We start from the raw sequence: 20,610 nt of genomic DNA, 5'->3' as shown, positions 1-20,610 counted from the left end.
CATCCAAAGTAGCTACATTCAAGGAATGCAATTTACATACCCATTACGAACTAAAATAAGGCTTATCAAAGCTGAACTAGTTTTTTTACTCAGAGAGTACGCCAGTTAAACTAAGATATTTTACAATAATTTGTGAACAGGATTAATTTCAAGTAAAATTAAAAAAAAGCTTTTTAAATAAAAAAGTTTAAAAAGGTTTATCGATAAAATTTCAAATATGTTAGCTTGTTACTTATATTTAGAAATTTCATTATATTTTGTAAAACTTTAAATAATCGTTTAAGGTATCCAGCCCGCTCTTTCAGTTTCTCTTTAATTATCTGGCCCATTTTGGAAATCATGTGCCGGCCCCTATTCTAAACTATCTTAAGGCCGTTCTCTTTTTTCAAAACATTTTGTCATGTAAATTTTGTAAGATAAACTAATTAATATTGAAAGATTAAAGTAAGCTCTTACCAATAAACGAACTTGATGGCTCTCTACAAGCAATTGTTGCGTAGCTTCATCCTGTTTATTCCTTATTTGGGTTCATAAATTTGATTTTTGTAACATCATGGTACAATATTCCTTCCATCGTAATATAAATGATAATATTTTCTGAGAAGCTCGTATTTCCGCATCGATGCAATCGGCATGCGAATTTACATTCTGCCGGTTTCCGGGCTGGCGCGGATGTTAAACCGATTAAAATTTATCTTATTACCGCATCCACAATGTGCCAATGTGTTCGGTGTGTCGTCTGCGCCATAATCAATTCGCTTTTCCTGCCTTACGCCACGCCAGATAGTTCCACATCGTACACGTGCTGCGGCTGCAAAGTGTCTTCGGCTACCTTACCAGCACGACCATACCGCTACGCGAAATTGTACGCAAATACAGCTCCGTGTGGCACGCGAAAATAGTGCCAAACACTCGTGCGTTCCAACCGCTGGCGGTCGTTAATTTCTGCCGTAGGTGAAGGTGTGCTGCGCGAACTGGCGGTCGAGAAATTAGCTCACATTACGCCGGGCGGGCGCAATTTTCCCGCCAATTGCGGTCCGCCTCCCCGGAAAGATGGAAAATGTTCGTGACGTGTGGGTATGGGTGTGCCTTTTCGATTGGGATGCTGTTTGAAGCAGTCCGTTTCTGGCTGGATGGGTCCCATTCAAACCATCAACCACACCGGTGCAGGTTTTTCCCGTAATTATGTTTATTATTACTGGCATGCAGCGTGCAGGCAAATAGAACGAAATGATCGGCGCGGTCTGCACAGTCGGGTCCTCGTGCGGTACAACATTTCACTCGTCGTGACTCAATTTACCTTGGGGGAACGTGTAAAATTTAACTTCACCACGTCGGTATGTATGTAGCAGCATTTTTAAGCTAATTTCATTATACCACATTCGTTCCATTTTGCATCATTGGAGAATCTATAATTTGCGATCCCATTGGTGGATGAGCGGACTGAGCGACCGCGGGGGGTTCCGAGCTTAAGGGGGCTTCGTGATACTAACTAATACTAAAAGTAACTATCGATTTTATTTATTCTCTCAGTGGTATACATACTTTGATCAAAGTTATTATAGATATAGTTTGATATTACTTAACCATTGTTAATTTTCACCTAAAGCCATGGCAGAATATGTTTTCATCAATTTTCTTTCAATCTAATTTTTTCGTTTGACTTACAATGGTCTCACTTTACAGCCCATCAGCAAAAGTCTGCATTGTTACCCTTTTAAACTGTTTTTCTCATCGCTCATTTGAAAATTTCAATTAAAAAGAGTTGATAATTTGTGAGTGATTTAAAAAAATTCTGGCCTTGAAAAAGGAAATCATCACACAGCAAGTATTTGCACACATAAAAACAAATATCTGTTAACAGCAAACTACATTTGTATTTAGTTTAAAAAAAGAAAAAAACTTTATCGCAGTAAAATATTAAAACGAGTAGTTTTCAATATGTCTGGTTGGTCTAGGATGTATAGGCCATGATCATTGGCATTCAGAGTGATTATATTCAGATAATGAGGTTTTAATATCTGATTTCCTAAAATTTGTAAATTGCGCGAAAGGAAATGTAAGTTTCCTATATCACATTACATTGTTAATGAATTTATTTATTTCTTTTAAATTCTTACCCTGAATTAACATTTACTATAAGATATGTAACAAAGTTATGGATAATAACGGATAGATGTGTAGAATTTATTTCTATTGAAAAGCTTGGAAATAATTTGCTGAAAACATGGTGTGAAGGATTGCAAGCTGTTATAAAAAATAAGTCCAATTTTATCCATAGGTATAGAAACATTTGTATAGAGCAACAGAAATGTGTCTCGAGGGACCCGATTATCCAACCGCTTAGGGTACTAGGTGAGGTTCTGTGCGTACCGTTTGCCATAGAATTCAAATTTGAACGAAACATCGGTTAATATTATTGCTGAGCATTTTTGTTTCCCTCGATCTGCTGTTAAAGTTTGTTTGCTCAAACATTTGGTCAAGAAGTGAAGCTTATAGTAGATTTTACCTCAATGTAACCTGTTGAATCTTTTCACTTTCGTTGTTGATTTTTTTTCTGCAACAAAGGGTGTCTTGACCCTCTATTATAGCCAGAAAAAAACCTGTTGGCCTCCGGGACGATCATAAATTGCAGCGAAAAGTAAAAAAAGAAGTAAATTACACGACACCATGCTAGAAAATATGTCCGATCTTCACACGCCTGGCAGCTCGACAGATGTACGGCCATTAGCCGGGGACCTGCTTCGGGAATGTTACCGTTCTGGTTAAAAATGTCCACTCTATGCTGGCGGACATTCATCATACCTCAGTGCCCCGAAGGCGATGTTTCGTGGAGAGAAATTCCGGTTCCATTTGGGAGGATCATTTAATCTTCCTAATTTACTGCCCCCTCGGGTTGAGCGAGCCGTTGACATCAACGGTCGGTGGTGGGACGGGGCCGGCGGGGAGAGAATGACCCTCCCGAGTGGGAAGGTATAGATCAAAAGAAATTTAAAATTAGAAATCTGGAAGGTGTAACGTATACGTTTTGTTTCGCATTCGCAAACAAAGGACGTCATTTGGTCGGATCCTTTTTATTTTGTAACATGTGGTTAATAACTGTTTATGTACAAGTCTCTTATTTATAAAGAAGAAAGAGAAACCCGCAACAAGCCGATATTTATTTATTCAAAGTCACTTTTGGCAACCGTTTCCTTTCTACTCATTGGTAACTGTGGGAAAAAATGGCAGTTCAGTACAACCTTCGCTCAGTCGATATTTGGTTGAAGTGAACATAAACCTCAGATGTAAATAAATAAGCTAAAACGGCATATTTGTGCTGTTCTATGCCCAAAGGTTGATTTTTTGCTCACGATATGGTTGAGTCATGCTTTACAAGTTGAAAGATATAAAAAAATTCTTCCTACTCTCTTTTCCTAAGCAAAAGTAACGAAAGAATGTTATAAAATTGTCAATTTTTCATCCCGACTAACACAAAAAACACGTATGAAAGAAGAAAAGTTTTGTATAAATAGTCTGTTTCTGTCTGACCGAGAAAACTATGCGGAAAATTCATAGAATGATATTTTTCAACCATTCGACTAGCACCTAATTCGTTTTCGACGCTTAATTAAATCACACACAGATGCAGATGAGAACGATTAATTTTCCCGTTCGCGTAGCATGAAGGTGTGAAATACGGTTTTGCCGTTTTTTAATTAAGTGACGCCCTCTGTTGTTGCTTACATTATATTAGCTAAAACTTGCCTCTTGAAAACCTGATCGTGACATGTGTTTTATAAACGTTTCATTTTTTTTCCCCTTTTTTTCGCTTAGTGCTGCCCCCGTGCAAGGTGTAATGCAACGATGACACACTGCTGCCGGCAGTCATTCTGTCTAGTGGAAATCACTAGGCTACCACCATTTTTTTTTTTGTATTCCCTGCACGATGATTAATTTCCCCTTCGTCGTCGATCAACCGCAGCGTCGATCGTAAAGTTTAAGCACGCCACACGCAGTGCTGCTGTTCAAAAAGGTTCTGGTTTTGTTTTATTTTTGCACCCACTGGACAACCGGCGGTAGTGGGGGAATGGAAAGCGGCCTTGCTGCATGGAGACGAGTGAAGATCATTCCCGCGCCGAATGATGATGGTAACATCGCCCCAAGCTATTTTCTGGCATAAAACATTTGATTTATTGCTGCACACACCAGAAGAGATTGTGGAGTAAAGTAAAGAGAAAATAAAACGGAGAGTGCCTGGGAAACCATTTCCCGCCCAAAACGCATGCAGGCTTAACCCGAAATGGAGGCGCAAGGTACTTCACGCTGCCGGAATTTCGAAATGAATGTCGCGTTAAGGCGTGCAAGTTTGACGTTTTATAGCGATTTTTGCAAGCTTGTTGTTGTCCAGAGGTTTTTTTTTCTTCGTTTCTCTTCTTTTAACTCTGCGCTTTATGTTTTGGATTTATTGATGCGTTAAAATTATCTGGCTTTCCTTTTAGTCTGGATGCGTGGGATTTATAGCTTCGTCGAGTTATTTTGGTTAACGGAAACTTGAATGTTGTGTCTACAAAGTTTATTTGAATTTTTGTAATGTATTCCATTAGTTTAACATTTTTTTAATAATTTTAATTGTCCTTTTGACTGTCTTTTATAAGATCCTACTATTAGTCACCTTTAACTCGTTTCAACTATATCATTATTAATGTGTCTGTTTGCACACAAATAAATCGGCTCCACCGAGACGCGAATGCAGCTAGTGGAAGCATTTACGAAGGTCAGCAACTGCACCTGTTAATATTGCATCAGATTCACTCACTCTTGCGCTTGCTGCTGGCTTTTGCCGGGTTGGATGGTGTGCCTTGGTCAATAATAGAGTCTGCTCTTACGATTGTTCCTTGCGACACATCGCCATCCTTCCATTATTCACTCAATGGCGTTGATTTGTCTGTGCGTCACGTCATTTACGATGCAAAACTAACAAATCCCCAACTATCAGCATCAGCCGGGCACGGTGGGACTTGAGATTGTGGGAACTGTGGACAAAACAAAAACATTGCTTTGGCTTACTTGGGATATCGCCTTTTATTATAATTTAAGGGATCAAGGAAATAATTATGGTTTTAATACTTTACTTGAAAGTTATATTTTAATTTAATAATTACAATAACGGCATATTTTAAATGGTTGATATTTCATCGATTATTCCATGTTGTATAAACCATGTTGTATAACTATGGTGGATACTTCTCGACACATGTGTAAATGCTTGTTTTATTTGTGTTAGTAAAACTGAGTTTAAATTGTAAAATTTGGATGATTTTATAAAAAAAAACTAGTGGTTAAACAAATCTTCAACAACATCTCCAGTGCTTAAACTTAATGTTCAGAAATGTAATGTAGAAAGTTTCCAATTCGATGGTTCAGTATTGGTTAAGTTTTTAGTGTACATAAAACTCAATACATAAAAAAACCTAAAATAAGTAATAGATACATTCGTTTTTCATATTCTTGTATTTAGTGTGTTTTCTATGTTTGTATGTTTTTCTATTGTTTGTATGTTTTCATGTATTCTACGTATTTTGGTTTGTTTTTTTTTGTCTATAGTAAAAGCTAGTTTCACATAGTTATCTTATTTTATTTTCATCATTATAACATTCTTACTCCTTTTGATTGAATTAGTTTTTTGTTGTTGCTTCGCTGTAAGGTTGTTTCTGATATTTTTAACCGCTTTGGGCACGATTCTAGGAGTTAATAGATATTTCATGTATCTGTCTTCCAGGATAGACAAATTCTTGCCATCATCGAAAAATAGCTCAGTGTGTTTCCGTGACATATTGCACGTCACCGACCGGGACCGGGGGCCGGGATTTTGATTCGTTGCCAAATGCAAGCAAACAAACAGAAACAGTTGCACTCATGTCGCATCTATGCCCCCCCGTTGAAAGCCATTTGGCTTAGTAGGTGCCGCTCGTTTCGATACTTCCATTCTTTTTTCTGCGAACCATTTTCCGGGCCTACCATTTTCCCACACTTTATCGAGCATTTGCTCGATCGCCTTTTTGCGCTTCTCGTAGGGCTGTTCGAATAGCGAGAGGCGCAAAACGCTTCAGCTGCCATGTTTCGTTCTAGTCGCTTGATAGCATTGTCATGCAACGGTCAGCAATTTGTTGGCTTTGCTTCCTCCTTTTCCTTCTCGCCACGGGGGTGGCATTTTCCAAGCCCTGGTGCTTTCCTTCCCTTGTATCATTGTGTTGCCAATGTGTGTTTGGAGGTAATTTTTTGCCCTATTCTAAAATTGCCACAACTTTTGACATTGGCCGTGTGCAGAAGCTGATTTCATTTTTTTTGCGTTGAGAAAGTGCATTGTTTATTCAAATCACGGTCAGCTGGTGCAACGAGAATATAAATCAACAAATCCTGTGCTAGTGATTTTTTTTGTGCTTTATGCAAACCTATCCGCTCAGAAGGGTTTTTTTCGGACGCTCAGCCAGATGCCTCGGCAGGGGATGATGGTGGCAAAATGAATGGCAGTTCTTTAGAACTCTACCTTGGCACAGTTTCCGAGAATATGGCACCCCGCCCCAAGCAGAGCATACTGCCGCCCGAAATGCATGCTCTCCGGACAGATATTCGGGGTGCATTGTATTTTTCGGCTTTTCCCCTGCCTCTGCACTTGTGGTACAGAATGCAGTTTGACGCAAATCGGATCCTTCGGGGAATGCGGCGCACCAAGCCAACGACGGACTTGACTTTGATTAACGCAGCGGCGTGAACGGGTTCATTTAGAATTGTTTGTTCACCGGGCGCCTGCATTTACGTTGGAATGAAAATGGGAAAATTGTTGCACGTGCGTTTTTTTTCTCATGTGACATTCATGGCAATTGTAATATCAAATAAAATTGATTTATGGGATGACAAATGCATACCTTTAATTCTGGTATTTAATGACATTTTGGGCCACTTTTTTGCATATATTTTCGATCTCAACGTGATCGTTTGGTATTCGCAAACAAAATTCATCGATCACTTTAATTGTCATTTGAACTTCTTTTTTATTTTCACAGCAATAGCAGAGAATACAATTAGATTTCTCTTCTATCCATCATTATTGGACTGATCTGGTTGAAAGTTGGTTTCTATTTATGTTCCGCATGCAGTTTTTAGATTTATAAACGCTTACGTTCATTTATATCTCTCTGTTATCAAAACAAAGCAAACCAAATGTTCAGTTCCACGAACGAACTAAATTTATCCATTTTCATTTTCCTCATTTCTGATCCTATTCCATACGATCCCGGGTCCACACCTGCTGAGGACATAATTAATTTCGTTTGTTTCATCGTTTTCACACATCAACATAAATACTAGATAACCTTGGCGTGGCGGTGCGGGTTCCACGCCTCATTTACGGTCCATTTTTAAACGCACCAACGTTGATATGTTGATTCGAGATCAAAACACACCTCCCGGTGGCCTTTTCCAGTTCGGATGATTTAGATGGCCGCAATCAATCGAGGTTTTCTTTGATTTGGTTTTATGTTTATTTTTCGTAAAGCCCCCCGGGAAATGTAATGAAGCTAGAAAATGTATTAAGTTTACGTGTAGTTTTTCTTCTTCTTTTTTTCTTATATTTATAGGGATACTAATGCCGTTAATGAAGTATTTTAGATCTAAATCGAAACTAGATAAAAATAGACATGGTTATAAAAATTGTTTCATCTTTCACTACACTAGCCTTTGATATTTACTCCATATAATTTTAACAGTATATCGCTTAATTTAAAATGAGTTTAATAAATTAAAATAAGTTTAATGGTTCCTAATATAAACTAATTCGAAAAAGGTTTTGTTTCACCTTCTATTTTGTGTATTTTTTATCTAGGAATAAATATTCAACACGAATGCATAAAATCAGTGGAAACTGGCCAGAAAAACAAACCATATGGTTGTTGTTAATTATGTTTTGAACAGATTTTTAAATATTATTTCAAAAACATCAAAAATGACCTCGCTTAATCACTTGCGATGATCATTTTCATGGCAGTGAAGAGATAAAAAGCTGAAAAGCAAATGTTTAAAAAAAGGCCCGTCCGGATAGAGTGGTTTGAATTTCATCTACTGTTTTTGACGCCTTTTTCAAAGCGCACTTCGAACTTACCACGTCAAAAAAGTGGTTTGAACTCGAGCAAAAACATAAACTCTTTCACCCCGTCCTGCATCGGCACGCGAGCTTGGCCCACCTCCAAGGGCCGGCGTGTCCTTTCGGTTTACCGTTTTTCGGCTGAGCGTCCGGACGAGGCCATAAATCAGAGTTTGACCAAATTTCCCGGTAGCTCCGACGCGACCCACGCGTCCACTTGCAAGCGATACACACGCACGCACCTGACGTGCAACCCACCCACTAGCGCCCGTCTAGGTTGACTGGTCGATCCTATTGATGTGGGGATGTTTAAGGTTCTGTTTTTTTTTCGTTTCTTCTCGCTTCCACTCTCCAAGTCCAAGTTCAGCTCATCGTCCAAACGGCCGGAAGTAATCAATACGGACAGTGGTCGATGTCGCCAAACGGCGGATCCATCGATGGCGTACTTTTATAACCGTTTTGGCCTTCTGCCAGTCCGGACAATTTCACATACGAAATGGAAAAAAAATATCTAGAATCAAGCAAAATGTAAAACAGTCCGACCAAAGATTAAAGGGAGAATATGTGCCCGGCGTCTGGCACTCGTACGCTGTCTCTGGGAGATGTTATTAAGCCAGGATGTGTTTCTACGTCATCGGGGTTTTGATGGCCATCGTCTACGTTCGGGTTAGGTTGAAGTTGTGCCAAACTCAAGTCCGCCGTTCTGCTCTGGTAAACGCGGGAGACTTCCATTAGTCATAACACGTTTGGGTTCTTGAATGAATTCAGTTCTCTTTTTTTTATCTCTGTTATAACGTCCGTACCATAATGTAGTAAACTCTCTAAGGGATGATGACTTTTTTCATGTGTAAAAATTAAATTGTAATATGTAATAAATTTCTTAATTTCAATTGATTAACATTGGCTAATCAGACCGATTTTGTAAATTAACAGTCTTAAAGAATTCATTTCGCATTCGCATTATGTTCGGCTCCGATTCGAGATTTTTTTGTTGTTCAAAGCAATCTGTCAAACGCTGCTACAAAATCCAACAGTCGTTTCACACCAGTTGGACGGTTAAGCTTAACAAAAACGAGAAGAAACTTTCATCGAATCTAATTGACGATACATAATGCAATTTTTCCTAACTTTCGAGTTGACAACTTGCATTTGATGTGGCAATTATCCGAGAATCTTAATAGATTGATATTGAAATTTAAAATAAAATTTTCTCTAGTGTTCTTTACTGTTACACAAATAATGCATGGTGTATGAGATATTCTAAACGATCGTTTATCAAACCAATCTTTGAAGCCTCTAAAATGCTTTCCAAAGCCTTCATTGCATATTTACTCCCTTTATGGTCATTAGCATGTAATAATATCCGCGATTATGCTTCCATTTCGTTCCGCTCATGTTTGTGTCAAAAGCACAGCTACAAATCGCAACTGCATTCAATCAACCTTAGCCAGCTAAAGTACAACTTTTGCCTACCATCCCATTTGACGGCGTTGGTCCCATTTGTCCGCACATTATGGGGCTTCCCGGGACAACCGAAGCATAGCCAGCGCTCGTCAGCGCATTATGTAGGCGTGCTGGAAATTTCCCAGCGTGTGCGGAAGCGTAAACAGCATACATGTGTGAAGCGAACCTACCCAAGCCCTATGAAGGTCGCATCGATTTGGTCCAGCGACCATCGAAAAGGAACGGATTTAATGTTACGTCGATGGATTATGTTTTCCGTGTGATGGTTCAAAGTCCCGCGGAGGTGATGGTGTCGGTGACGTTAGTTGGGGGCCCCAAATACCGCGACAGTCCGCACGGTGACGTGGTGATAACGAGCCGTTCTAGGGCTTGGGCACGGAAGTGAAGCTTGGGCGAAGGTCAACTCATGTGTACCGTAAACATTTGCCCTAAGTCGCGGCAAACGGTTGTCGGTTGTCGATTTTGGCAGAAACAGTTAACCGGTATCGACCGGTTTGGGGGTGTTGTTATTTTTTTTTTTGGTCACCCGAGTGGGGGACTATGTCTAGCCAGAACGCACCCTAGAACCCCGGAAGCAGCTGTTGGGAGCACAACAATACCCACGAGGGCATTGCGTGAACCATCGTAAACCGGTACGGAAGGAAGTCTACGGCGAATCTTAACGGTATCATCCGTCGTAGCTGACCTTCGGGATGGGTTTGAACTCACCAACACCTACGCCCAACAACCCCGCCATACGTCGGGTCGTGTACCGTTCGGGTGTATACATTCTGTTCAGCGCGATGGTATCGCATGTCGCATGTCGAATCACTGCCACCATCAGGGCTGCCCGGGGCCAAGGAACATTTGGTCACGTCCTCCAGGGAAAAATCTCTCATCGCCCTCGGAGTCGACTGGCCGGCGAAAGACAGCGCGCGAGGGCCAAACCAGCACATCGGCGTCGTTTAGATCCCCTCTGTTTATTTACACCGAACGCGTAATTTGTTCACCGAAGCGCATCCAAAACATGGCATCCCTCGTTCGATTGGGGGAAAACACAGCCTGACGCTCTGACCTTTACCCCGTTCCATAAACCAATCGATATCGTGCCTTGCCTACGTGTGCCGCTGGAAAACGGGTTGATACTCTGGACGGGGGTCAAGAGACAAGAGAAAAGCAAAACACTCCTCTTCTAAAAACCTTTCAAATCCTTACGAAATTTCCCCATTGACCCACTTTTTCGGGATCAGCGTTACCCAACCGAACACCGGTCCGGTGCGTGCAATTTTCGATCGAACCGACGCTTCCGATGTTGATGTAGTAAATTGTACCTAATGTTCGGCGGCAGAACGACATACTCCGGTGGGATTTATGGGAACGCGCCAGTGGAATGGTACTATCAACCGTATCTATCCTCCTGGTCCAGAGGAAGTTTGGGTCACGTTCGCATTGGAACGTCGAAGAAGCGCTCCCGAGGGAGATACTGATGATGGCACACATTGGGGGGACTGTCGAGTACGGTTTTCCGGTGCAGCTAGTTTCCCGAACAGGAGAGCACCGGATTATGCGTCGTACAATAAATGGGTCCTCGTGTGTTACGCGTGACCGGTTCTATTCAGCTCCAAGTCTGGTATGACAATGGAGAGAGCACTCTTTCAGCGTTAAGTACAAGGTCGAACGGGGGTGCTTATGTTGGAGAGATATTTCTATTTTAAACAGGAGATTACAGCACCACTTTCCTAATCACAGGGTTTATAGACATCGTTCAAGAACGTTTAACCTATGACAGATGTAGACATGATGGACGGTCAACGTGATACTAGTAGCGAAGTAATTTTTTATGACTAGTAGAATTTATCATTCTATGAAGCACCTATGTTTTGCTAATCCTGAACAACAAAACTAGAGTTTGACAATTTTCCTTTGATGTGAAATTATTTGTATCTTTTAAGGAACTTCGAGGAAAGTATTTTGATCTAACAGCAATTACCTCTAAATTCAGCATTCTGCAGTCGTTGTCAGCTGTCTTTGCCTCTAACCCACCTATGATTGAAATAGATCATCAGATTCTGGCGCTAACGCAAGTGTGTTTGTCTCCAACCCATCCGTTTTTGTCTCGTGTTCAGCTCAAGTTGTCTCTGGATTTCAAGTGTATCTCTTGCCTGCAAAAAAGAAATGAGAAAAAATTATAATAATTTTAAATTTGACTAAAATTTGAAAAATAAGTTTATTTCCCCGAGTTCACCACTTATGTGTGTATTTTAAAATGCGCAAATAAAAATGCACTCGGTAAGTTGGTAAAAAGTAATGGAAATAAGCACAAGATAGTTTGGAAGCAAAATAAATTAATGTTATAAAGTAACCCTGTTCATCTTCAAGCTTTCGGCAAGAGAGTTGAGCTGAGTTGAGCTAAGCTTGGTGCCTTAGAGACAATAACATCTGCCTGCTACAGTTTAGTGGCCATGGCTGTAAGTCATTCAAAAAGATAAATATTTTGCCACTTGAATATGTTGTTCCAATAAAGGACAACGTTGTGGAAAAAAATCAGAGTGACGGAAAATTCCTTATCCTTATCAAGGAAAACAAGCTCGAAATCTACTGCGACTCCCAAACAACCTGACATGCTTATTATCCAACGTCTGTTTTCACTTCAGGTTTTCCCTTCAAGTTTTTATAATATTAAAATCTTCTTCGTCGCATTGCAGTTTACCGTACATTTCCGTTTCATCCTACACCTGCTCCACACTTCTCTTTATACTATTTTGCGTTGCACATCAATTTTCCTTCCTTCCTTACTTCTGCACCGACGGCGAATGATGACACAAAACGTGCCGCCATCTTGGCGGTGTAGTCAGCAAGCAGTCGGGACGAAGTGGTGGGTGAATGGAAAAAAGGTTCCTACCTACTCTTCGACAGGTTATGACCGTCCCCGGCCGAATCAGTTATTAGTCGGACGTTGTTCATGACCGACGGCGCAAACGGAAGCTGCAGTTGTGCCAGGTTTTTCCCTCTCTGGTGCGTTTTTTTATTCTTCTGTGAGTTATTTGTAAACCAATCGAGTGTCACGTGACGTATGTTGTGTTATTTTTCCGAAGCGAGAACTAATAATTCCTGAAAACAGTGATTCCTTTTCCTGGATGACCTCGCGAGGACAACCATAAGAGGTTCTATATCGAAAGAAGCAATGAAGTTGATTTGTGTTGACATCTGTCGTTTGTCAATAATGCCTCAAGTTTGACGCTTAGACGTTACCTGAACACCTGAAACGTTCCAAAATCTATTTCACTACCTGGTTGGTGTTGGAAGCGACTCCTCATCGCATGACTGCGCTGAAGGTGTGAACCAATAAAACACTGTGCTAAAATGATTAAGTTGCAACTTTCGACTCGGCCGAAACTGCTCGCTTCAGCAAAGGTGCGTAGCTTTATCCACAATTTTCGTTGTTTGTTTTCCCCGCCGCAGGTGACGATGAATTTTCAAAATATTTTTAAATAGCAACCAACACCCGCCGCCGTTAATAGCCGATGAGGAGGGGCGGGTTTGCTAGTGGAATGCTCGACTTCCAAGTTTCTGCCAGCGAGGCGAACAGCCGTTTCGCCCTAACTTCTCCGTCACCTTGCGAGACAATCTGGCGGGGGACCTGTTTATCAACACGGCGCGACGTGCCGAGCCGTGCGTATGCTGGGCCGACAAAAGTGACACGATCTTTGTGCGCTGCACGGGCGCCGAAAGGGGACGTCTTCGCAAATGCTCGTTTTCGGGCGAAAGTATTTCTGGAAATTCAACAAGTGGATGCGCGCGAGCGGTACGGGACCCGAGTTTCGGAGGTTAGGTTTATTTTTGAACGTCCACCCTTCGAGCGGGGATAGTATACGTTGTGAACGCCTCTAGTGACTCACGGACCTGGGCGCCAGTGCTGTGATGGGTTTAATTTCCTTCTCGCCATTCTTTGCCTTCGCTTCCCCCGCCATGCCAATGGCCAGTTTCATCTTTCGAAACCGAAGAAAATAGCAGCGTTCATTCGGGAAGTGGTGGACTGTTATGATTAGGCGATTGTTTCCCTAAACTTGAACACAGACAAGCGTTGTTTGTTCGCTCGGTTGAATTAGCTGCTGCTGACCTTTTCAGACATTGTACTATGCTGTCTTAGTTTATAATACGGTTCTCCTTTTGTCTTATGCTGCTCATTATTTAACCTTTTGCGAAGAAAAATTAACCAAAATAGACATCCTTGAATACCAACGGTAGAAATGTTTTTCGACCAAACAATATTACTGATAGAATTTCCTTGTACATTTATTGAATCGGAAAATTTGATTAATTTTCATGTAATATACCTTTCATATCAATTTATACAATTTCAAAGTATAAGTTATTTCCAACATTTTAGCGGATGGGAAAACCAACACTACCATTTTATTGATTAAGAAATTTCAAACCGCGAATTTGTGCATACATTTTTGACGCTATTTTTTTTAAGCATAAAGAAAACTAAACTTCCAACATGTAATCAGCCATAACAAGTTTGAGTCGAAGATTAAAAAAAATAATAATAAAGTAGTGTTGTGCTTGATGAATCTTTTGTCGAGATTCATTCATATGAATCTTTCACCAAGGATTCATTCAAACAGACTCATGAATCTTTTGGGATTCAAGTCTTCAAACGCTTATGAATCTTTCGAAACTTAATGAATCTTCATGAATCTTTCATGGATCATTAACGAATTTCCATGATTCTTTCATTGGCGTGGGTCATGCGACAAAAAAACAGGTGAGTCCATCTACCCAGTTTTTGCTCTTCACTTTTCATCAGTAAATTAATCTTCTCTGCATCTCTAAAACGCAAAGAATCATTCAGATTCATGAATCTAAATCTGAATTACACAGCTCTAATCTAAACTCTTTTAAAAGCATAGCGTTAATCCAGTTCGGTGCTTCGTTTAATTTTAATATCAGTTTCTTAAACGAGTTTCACAATTTTTAAAACCGGTTGTTCAGTTTGTTCAGCTACTTTATTGTTTCGTTTAATCCGTTTATCGTTGCGTTAAATTCGGTTATAGGTCTTGTCGTATTGGGAACAGACCAACATTATCCTACCGTAGTTCTTGTTTAAACGCACCGATATTGAAGTTACAGGAACTGAGGATTCAATATACAAACCGTGAAATGTTTTCGAACTTTAACGAAGCGCTAGTGTTCTTCCTTAAAGTATGTAAAAGTTACTTTCGTTTTTAAATCACCAGGAACAACATCTTCTTCTTCGGGGGTTCCTTCATCTGGCGGCAGTTGCTGATAGTGTTGGATGCAAATGGATGCAGTAAAGCGCTTTATAAATAACCATCATCCACGCGGTCAATCGAGCGTGTAATAAATTGCTCTCCAACGGCATGAAGGTCCGGCCGATTGGAGGCTTTTGGCTACGAGACTACCATAACTTACGGTGGCTGGAATTCCCACTGGACATCGTGGCGTACAATATCGTGTCACAGTCCAATTTTCCATAATTTATCCCTACCGCGGGATACGTAACTCGTCCGGGTGTCTCCGGCCAGTTAATGGCAGGCAATCCCCCACTCCGCCGAGGATTTCGGAGCGTCTCCACTCTAGCCGAGTCAGCGTGGGCTAACAAATCGGTCATGTAGAGTTTATTGAATGACCAGGAGGACGAGAGAGGGCTCCTTCGACGGAGGGACGGATTTTGCGGAAAGGCAGCAATGCTTTGCACAAAACGAACAAGATCCGAAGAGCAAACCGGTCCCGGCGATTTAGTAGGACCAGAAAAGAAAAACCCCCATCAACTTGGCCGGCCGATTACAACCGGTTCACCTTCACCCCGGTGTCTGCAGGTGGAAGTGGATGCCGGCCACTGGATGCCGGACTGACGCGAGCAACGCACTCTCCGCACTCTTGAAAATGCGCCAAAGAAAAAAAAAAGAACCGAGACGTGTACGGTTGCTGAAGGCAACTTTCAAGGTGCCGTTTCGCTTGCAAACTATTCGCGTCATTCGCCTTGAAGGAGGCACGATGACTTGGCAGAATCTTTGGGGCCTCAGTCTTCGACCCTCCGGAAGATAAACCGGGGCTGGAGAGCAAAAAACTCGTTCCAGAGCTCGCTCGTTTGAGCGCTGTTTCTCCAACTTTCGACAGGGTTGGGTTTGGGCTGTGATTTGAATAATTTGATCGGCGAAAGTTGTTTTATATTTGTTTCGTTTTTATCATCCTTTAAACTATCGGCATACTACGTTCCCAGCATACTTCCTCGTAATCTTTTTTCTTCTTCATTCCAGTTCCTCTGTCCTTCCGACTGTGGTTTGGTCAGAATTTGTACATTTTTTCTCCTAGTTTCTTTTCAAGTTCGGGTTTTGGCCGAAGCCGGTTCCGTAGAACGAACGGGAACGATTTTATGGGGATGTTGATGAACGAAAACGTGATTGTACGAGCACGTGGTCGCTGAATGAGCGATAACGTTTGCCTCCGAAATGTCGCATACATTAGCATACAGATCGAACCTGTTTAGTGTGGGAAATTCAGCCCGAGCGGCGCACGACGGTAGACGGTTGTCAAACTCGCTCCCTCAAATGACTTTTGCTGTGGCAAGCCTTTTCGAGTTGATGACTCACGGTACGCTACAGAAATTGGTTGTAAAAGATAGACGTGGTAATCGTTTTGCAGAAGTGTTTGACAATTTACGAGTTTTTGTTCGAATCAGCTCTGTGTTGAATTTTAAATATTTGTTTTTCTAATAAAAGGACATAATTAAAATGCGTCCAGTTATTAACGCTACTTTTCATTACATCAAACTGAGATTATGATTTTTTTGCTGGAAAATATTCAATAATTTTTCATACTACATTTAGGAACTTATAACAAGGTCCCAATAAGGCATTAGCTCAAGTGTGTGCAAAATTGTATACACAATTTAAACAAAAAATAAATAAACACTTGTTCATTATTTACAAATAATGTCAGTTATGAATGAAGTTTCTCTCCTTCAAACGTGCTTCAAAATCGCATATGATAGCGAAAACTGTCCTTGAGATCCTCTTCAGACATAAACGTGTTTTTAAACGTGTGGTGCGAAGACACCCGTCGAGCGAGATGATGTCCGCGTGACATAAGGCCGGCAAGTGCATTGTGCAGGATGCATTATCGGAAGCAACATAACCGACCGGCAGCAGTTCTCGTATATTGGGTTCGTTTCCTCGGTGTTGCTGTTTGCTTGTCGGCCTAAACCAATCTTCCACCCTGCACACATCCAAGATTAGACTGCCTTCGCCTGCAAAATTGTGAAAACTTTCCCGTTAAGTCCAGCCGACCAGGGAACAAAGCCACCGAAAGGAGGCCTGCCGGGTGGAAACTAATTAAACCAACATTCCGCTGTGATTCTCTTTATAAGGTCAGACATTCTTCGTCAGCACGCCTCGAGGCGGAAAAGCAAAGCGGCATGTTGCAGCGATCAACTACGCTCCCATGTGCGTCCTTGATGTCCCCGATGAGGGCATAACAAGTTGATGGGTTTCTATTTCCTTGTTTGTATGGGCCATTGGAAAGGGAGCCCGTTTGTTTTAATAAGAACGCTTGAGTGTATAAAATCTAACTAATGATTTGAAGGAATTGAATAACAATGGACTGTTTTTATAACTCTTTTAAGGTTTAAGTACCAAGGGTTTAAATGCCTGTTAGAGATTTGAATTCAAGATTGAATGCATTTACTTACTCATTCACCCTTTTGAGTTTGGAGCGATTGCTATTAAAATAGTACATCAATAAGTTAAGAAGAAAGTCCATGTTTTGCAGTTGAATTTTTATTTGGGATTTGAATCTCTTTTTAGGCATCAAATCTCTATGTCGAATAAAGTCTGTGGCGACTCAAAAAATAATTTTGCAATCAATCACATATATGGATTAAAGATTCATATAGCAAAAGAGAGTTTCTATTCTCATCACTACTCGGCTTTTTAATTTTACAATACTTTACTGTTCATGTAACTCAATCTGTTTGTTGTTTACGAGTTTTTTTGTTGTTTTATAGCTCGTATAATATTTTGTATTTTATTGTTTGTATTTATTTTGTTATGTTTTGTATCTATTATTTCAAGTGCTCGTATTGTTTTGTTTGTTCTTGTTACTTTATCTATGAAATATGCAAATATGCAATAGAAAAAAGTCAGTCTTTTAGAGTGATCATGTGATTTACAAATACTGTTTGTTTTGTGTGAGTAAATGTTTGTCGTAACTAAACAGATGCAACTTGTTTTCCTATTTGTTCCTCTCGGCATTATTTAAATGATGACTACTCCCGGTGAAGGCCGTAATGAATGGAAATTCCGCCCACTCTCGTTGCAATCCCGGTTGTTAGTCTAACATAGTTCTAATTGTCCAATGATTCGTGCAAATCTGTTGCCCCATTATCTCCCGCGTCTCACCCAACCCAGGGCGCTTGAGTGAGGGTTTCCCATTAGTCACGCCATCGACGTGCGGCGGTTTTCGTTCAGTCACGTTCTTCCCAGCGCCTCTAACCGCGCTCGTACGTCATCGTACGATGTGCACTCTGCACCGCACGGGACAATCGCAATCGAATGTCATTTGTTGCACTTATTCCTCATCATGCAGCCACCGTATAGAGGCCACCCTGTCGAGTGTCGTTCCTATCGGTTCTATTTGATCTTGGGCTTCCGGTGGTTTGCGGCTACAATCGTGCCAAGCGGGGTTTGCATTGCGCGTTCGATTGTTCGTGGTTGTTTGATAAATTGCCCAATGTAGAGAAGATTTATCGAACGGTGCAGAAAAAACGACTGACGTTCGTGCTAGACTGAGTCGGGAGGGTGTTGGAAACTACATAAGTGGCAGCGGGGAGTATTGCGGCTTTTGAATTGATTTCAAGGACACTACCAGTGGACGTCTTCGGGTTGCCTTGCCAAGAAATGAAACGCCGCCTTCTGTTGTGGTGTCGCTTTCGAAGCTAGATCTAGTTTTCTCTCAGGACAAACGATACAGATCGGCACGAAGTGTAGGTAGGGAAGGTAATTTTGGGTATGTAGGTTGTCCCCGTAGTGTCAGCATGGTGTGAGCGGGCGGCCCATGCTAGCGCTCACGAGCAGAGTGCGTGTAGGGCTCACTATTTCTTGTGTAGGTCAAGCATAGAACGAGCTCGAGTGGCTGATTGAAATTTGGATCGATTTACCGCAGCGTTCGACCTGTTCTAGACGCTGTTCGACGCAGAAATTACCGTCAGATTAGCGGTACAGTCAACACTCACGATCCACTTCGATGTGTGCTTTTGTTGACTGTTTACTTTCCTTTGCATCAAAACTGATTTTAATACCCCTGTCGCAAAAAGTTGGTAGTACTTTCCAGCTCCCTGATATGGTTTATTTTTTATTATTTGTTAACAACGAAGCCGATGAATCTATAAACATTCGTACTGGCAGCGTTCATCTTTGGACAGTCTAAAGACATGAAATTTCTATCAGAATTTTCGTCATCCTTCTGTTTGAGCTATGGAATATAGAAATACCCAGTTCTGATGTACGCATTGGGTTCTTACTGAATGTATGCGTAATAAATGGTATGCCATTTACGACGTTATCAGATTAATATTTCGTAATGAACTGAATTCAGGTTGGAATGCCCCGTAGAATCCTTGGACTAGCGACGAGGTACTTAATACGGAATGGTTACAGCGGAAATATACTTCTATGATTAATTGCCGTAGTATATTTTGTTGGTGAATTTGGGAACCTAAATGATCAAGCAAAGTATTTAAACGTTAATCGATGAATGTAATGCAAAAGAATTTATTGAGTTGGACTGGACAAAAAATAACTCAATATAAACTTAAGAATGTAAAACATTTTAAAACTAGTGCAAGTTCTGACATCCTGTTCACATTTCGAAGAATATTTTCTAACGATTTCTTGTTACTTCGCAGCATATTTAGCTTATTGAAAATTACCTCTGACAATTTTTAAGACACTTTATATGCATCTAGTTGTATAATAAAATTCTGTTGCGACATAGCATATTACAAAAAAGGGCCATCAACCGAACAGGACATAAAAAATCATCTTTGGGGCAAAGGCCGCATTCTGCGAATCGCTCTGCATGCAATGTAAACATGATGGAAACCACATTATCAGCAACGTTTCTGAAATTGTCAGACAACAACGCAATCACGAAAATGTATTACCCAACACTAGCAAAATAAACCGTATGGCAATGAATTGCCGTTCCAGGTCATCCCGGTGATCGCCGACTCAGATGTTAAGTGAAGGTTTTGCTCACTTCGGCGGCCAGTGTGGTTATGTTGATGATCGACTCGTGTAAAGCCGGAAAAGAAAGTCACAAAAAGAATCGTTATAACAATCTTGGAGCCAGAATAATTCATAATTGAACCTTGCCTTCTACCCTCTTTGGATCCTTTTTTCCAACCCAATTTGGTTCTGCTTGCAAGCTAATCATTGCATTGAACCGTAAACACAACTTGATCTAACCGCGTGTGCAAAGAAACAAATGCAAATTCCATGGGGGGGCCTGAAATCTATCAAATTCGCCGCGAGGCCACGACTTGCGATTGTATAATCTGCTATTAGTAACAGGCAGGCTTGCTACATATGAAATAAGAGGTTGTCTTCTGCTGTTTTTCTGTTTATTTTTTGTCTTTGAGTGATAATTTCGCGATTATTTTGTCCGATGGGGGGCTTATCCCGACCTAAAGATTGTTTCTTCAAGGACTAATCATTCGTTCTTAAGCCTGTCGTTGGCTGACATGTTTCATTTTTGTTTTAATGTTTCCTCTTTAGTGGAAAGTGGACGTACACGGTCGTAATAAATATTTTGTTAGTTGCACCTCCGATATTTCGATTATTTTTGGACTTTTCCTAAAAAGAGGTAGCACTCTTTATAGTTTTCTTTTCTCCTTTTGAACGTCACCAAATAGGTTGACTCACGTCAAATCGGTTGCTCGCATGTCTGCGGTGGCTGGTGTCGATAAATGACACCATTCCCAGCGATAACATGCCAAGTTGAGCATTAGAGTTGATGAG

The sequence above is a fragment of the Anopheles coustani genome, chromosome 3 (genome assembly GCF_943734705.1).
Source record: "Anopheles coustani chromosome 3, idAnoCousDA_361_x.2, whole genome shotgun sequence".
Taxonomy (NCBI): domain Eukaryota; kingdom Metazoa; phylum Arthropoda; class Insecta; order Diptera; family Culicidae; genus Anopheles; species Anopheles coustani.
The sequence above is the reverse complement of the archived record's forward strand: the minus strand, read 5'-3'. Positions refer to the sequence as shown.